The sequence below is a fragment of the Osmerus eperlanus genome, chromosome 7 (assembly GCF_963692335.1).
Source record: "Osmerus eperlanus chromosome 7, fOsmEpe2.1, whole genome shotgun sequence".
Taxonomy (NCBI): Eukaryota; Metazoa; Chordata; class Actinopteri; order Osmeriformes; family Osmeridae; genus Osmerus; species Osmerus eperlanus.
In genome coordinates, this window is record NC_085024.1 from 9053357 (window position 1) to 9057550 (window position 4194).

The following is a 4194-nucleotide window of genomic DNA, read 5'->3' on the forward strand; positions in this document are numbered from 1 at the left end:
TGTCCAGTCCCTCAGTATATGTCTAACAACTATTGCACTATAAGGAATAATCTAGCATGCCTTACGTTTACTGTGAAATTATGAAAATTAATAATGAAATGCATAGCCAATTTAATTCATTCAGCCATTTCATCCATTTTCATTTCTAGGAACAAGAGACATTAGATAGGGGAGAGGGAAATATTGAGAGCACAGTGAGAGTGACCCATTCTGTTGGAGATGCAAGAGAGGGGGATGTTGAGGGAGACGAGGGTGAGAGGAGCCAGTCTGAGAGAGACGAGGGTGAGAGGAGCCAGTCTGAGAGAGACGAGGGTGAGAGGAGCCAGTCTGAGAGAGACGAGGGTGAGAGGAGCCAGTCTGAGAGAGATGACGGAGAGGATGTGTACCACAAGCCAAATCAGCCTGACCCAAGAGTCATTCCCCCCCAGCATCTGCTGAACAAGACTCTTACCTTTCAGGAAAAATGGTTTAAGGACTTTCCTTGGGTTCATTATGTGCCAAATGCAGGGGCGGTGTTTTGTTTCTATTGTAGAGAAGCATTCAAAAGGCAGGTAAGCCCTCTTGCTAAATGCACTGATGTAGCCTTTGTGGTTTCTGGTTTTAAAAACTGGAAAAAAGCCATTGAGAAATTTCGAGCACATGAAAACAGTCACACACACAAAGTTTCTATCACAACACACACACACTTTCACAGAAGCATTGAAACGCAGTTATCATCAGTTAAGATGCAGCAGCAAAGAGAGGCCAGATCATGCTTGCTGAAAATCATTAAATCAGTCCGTTTCCTTGCTCGTCAGGGTCTAGCATTACGTGGACATGAGAGTGATGGTGGAAACGTGGTTCAGCTACTAAAGCTTAGAGCAGAGGATGATGAGGTGCTGAAGCGTTGGCTCAGTAAGCCCTGCAACCATTACACAAGCCCAGAAGTGCAGAACGAGATTGTAAATATTATGGGCAACTCCGTTGTGCGTAAAATGTCAAAGGAAATACACGAGGTGTCCCCACTCATGTACTCCATCATAATTGATGGGGTACAAGATTTGTCTGGGAGTGAACAAGAGGCCATATGCCTATGTTATGTAGATCATGATTTGCTACCTCATGAAGACTTTGTAGGCCTTTATCAAGTCTCCTCAACAACAGGGAAAGAGTTGGCTCGGATGGCAACTGATGTCCTCCTTCGATTGAACCTGCCCTTATCGTGCCTTCGCGGGCAGAGCTATGATGGGGCAGCAAATATGGCAGGTGGAGCTAAAGGCGTTCAGGCAGTCATAAAAGAAACAGCCTCTTGCTCTTTACGTTCATTGTGGTCCTCATTGCATTAATCTGGTGACTCAGATAGTCTGTAGCACAAGCACTATTGTGTCTGATGCGCTGGATTTAGTCCACAAACTTGGCACTCTGTACCATCTATCTGGAAAATATAAGACAATCTTTAACCCTTGTGTTCTCCTCGGGTCGTTCTGACCCATCAGTCATTGTGACCCACCGTCGTATTGCGACAACTTTACCGCATACAAAAACAAAGTGAAGCATTTTCTTTTAACCGTCGGGCTGTCTCAGACCCCCCACATTGCGAAGGTTAAAAGAAAAGTATTTTTATTTGTTTTTGTATTGGGTAAAATTGGGTAAACACAATGATGGTTCGTTATGAACCTTTGGGTCATGTGACCCGAAGGCAGCACGAGGGTTAAGGAGGTTGCCCAGTCAGAAGCAGGGAGTTTCAGAACTCTGAGACCCCTCTGCCCCACATGATGGCTCATGAGGGTGGTAGCCATCCAGGCAGTTGTAGATCAGTATGAAAACATTTAGGTCAGTCTTGAGGAAATGGCAGCTGGTTCCTCCGACACTTGCATAACTGCAAGAGGGCTTCTGGAGAGGTTTCAGAAGGGGCAGATTTTGTTTAGCCTTGTTATGGCCCTTGAAGTTCTTAAAGAACTTGAATGTCTCAACCGCTCCCTTCAGAGCAAGACAGTGAGTGTCTCAGGGATGCTGGCTGCGGTTGATTGTGTGAAAAACACAATTCGAGTAAAGAGATCTGATGAAACATTTCATCATATATATACCAGAGCGTGTGATATGATCCAGGAGTTGGACATTGAGGCTATCCAGACTCCTCGCATCCGGAGACCCCCAAAGCGCTTTGCAGGAAATGCACCTGCATTTAGACCTACTTCCCCTGAGAAGTTCTACAGAATAGAATTCTTCAAAATGGTGGATGCAGTTGAGGTCCAGTTGACGAAGCGCTTTGACCAGAGCAGCTTCCGTACACTAAATGAACTGGAAAAGGTTTTAATCACTGGAAAGGTGGAGGATGTTGTCAGTTCTTACCCAGAACTAGACCGGTATTCATTAGAGGTACAGCTGGCAATGTTTAACCCTTGTGTTACCTTCGGGTCATTCTGACCCATCAGTCATTGTGACCCACCGTTGTATTGCGACAACTTTACCGCATACAAAAACAAAGTGAAGCATTTTCTTTTAACCGTCGGGCTGTCTCAGACCCCCCACATTGCGAAGGTTAAAAGAAAATGCTATTTATTTGTTTTTGTATTGGGTAAATACAACGATGGTTCGTTGTGAACCTTTGGGTCATGTGACCCGAAGGCAGCACAAGGGTTAAACTACAGTATCCCTGCAACACAGTAAGTGAAGTAGTAGATACCCTGAGAGCTATGCTGCCAGAGGTCTGTGGTTTATTCACACAAGTAGAAGTGTTAGTTAGGCTTCTTCTTGTTGTGCCATGCTCCTCAGCAGAAGCAGAAAGAAGTTTTAGTGCCTTGAGAAGGCTTAAGACGTGGCTCCGCTCTTCCATGACTCAACAGCGTTTGAACAATGTGGCTGTTTGCCACATCCACCAAGAAAAACTTGATCAAGTTGACATACGGGAGATTTGCCAGTCTTTTGTGTCTGCAAATGACAAAAGAGGTGCCACTTTCAGAGCCTTTGTATGATCTCAGCTAAATACTTTTGTTCTAATTATAAAAATCCAGCTGTAAGCATAATACAGAGAATAGGGTGTGGTAGAAGATATGTAAACAGAAAAACACTCACACAAACACCATCTTTTCACTGTGTGCCTCTCTATATCTCTCTAACACAAACACTATGCTCTATCACACTCTCTAACACATACACACACACTATGTTCTCCCTACCTCTCTCAAACACACACACTATGCTCTCTCTATCTCACTCTCAAAAACACACACACATTATGTTCTCCCTACCTCTCCCTCAGACACACACACACAGGCACACCATCCTCTCTCATGTGGTTGAAAATGGTTGGACAAAAAACTCATCAATAAATGTATAATGTGTAAATCCTCCTTTTAAGTCTTTTGCTCTCATTAAATGGAGAATAAAGTGCCAAAGCTGTCAGTGTCAGTCCTCTGTGTATTACACCAAAACATTATCCTGGCTATCACCAGACCAAGCTCAATCTTATTTAAGATTGCAGATCGAATGGGTTTACCCAGTCTACCAGAACATAATAGTAGCCAGTAATTGCAGACCATGCCGACTCCAAGGAAAAACAATGAAAGAGATTTTCTTTTTTATAAAAAAAAAAAAGGTAAATGCACCAGAATGCGGGAAATTGCATCTACATCTTTAAAAAAAAAATCTGGGGGAGAAACCCCCAGACTCTGCAAAATGTGTCCCCCCCACTTTCAAAATGCTGCTGACGCCCATGCATTTGACCTTTCAATATCAATTTCACTTAGATATTTACATTTAGCAGACACTCTTATCCAGAGCGACTTACAGTAAGTACAGGGACATTCCGCCCGAGGAAAGTAGTGTGAAGTCTCTTGCCCAAGGACACAACGTCATTAGGCACGGCGGGGGATCGAACCGGCAACCTTCTGATTAATAGCCCGATTCCCTAACCGCTCAGCCATCTGACCCCCTATATTTACAGCTGAGAAATTATGCATCCATCTCGCACTTTGATCTACTCACGGACATAAATGTAATATATCAACTACTTTCTGCCTCTTCCAATGCCCCTAATTAGATTTTCCATGTCCCATGTCTTTACTAGTCATCTTGAAGGGGTAATTGACTGTTTTTGGGGGGTATTTCACACTGTTCTTTAAGGTCTCCGAATAGGGTATGTAACATTGGTTGGGCTGAAAATGGCCCGGAAAAAACACTAAGTTTTCTCCTTTTATGATATGCTCATGAATA

General features: G+C 43.6%; 1 long non-coding RNA gene across 1 annotated transcript; it reads left to right on the forward strand.

The window, feature by feature from the left end:
• The first annotated feature begins 1804 nt into the window (after window positions 1-1804).
• Window positions 1805-3552, forward strand: LOC134023911 (uncharacterized). Its single transcript, XR_009930813.1, has 2 exons — window positions 1805-2372; window positions 2618-3552. It is a non-coding gene; the product is annotated as an uncharacterized LOC134023911 (long non-coding RNA).
• Window positions 3553-4194: the final 642 nt, after the last annotated feature.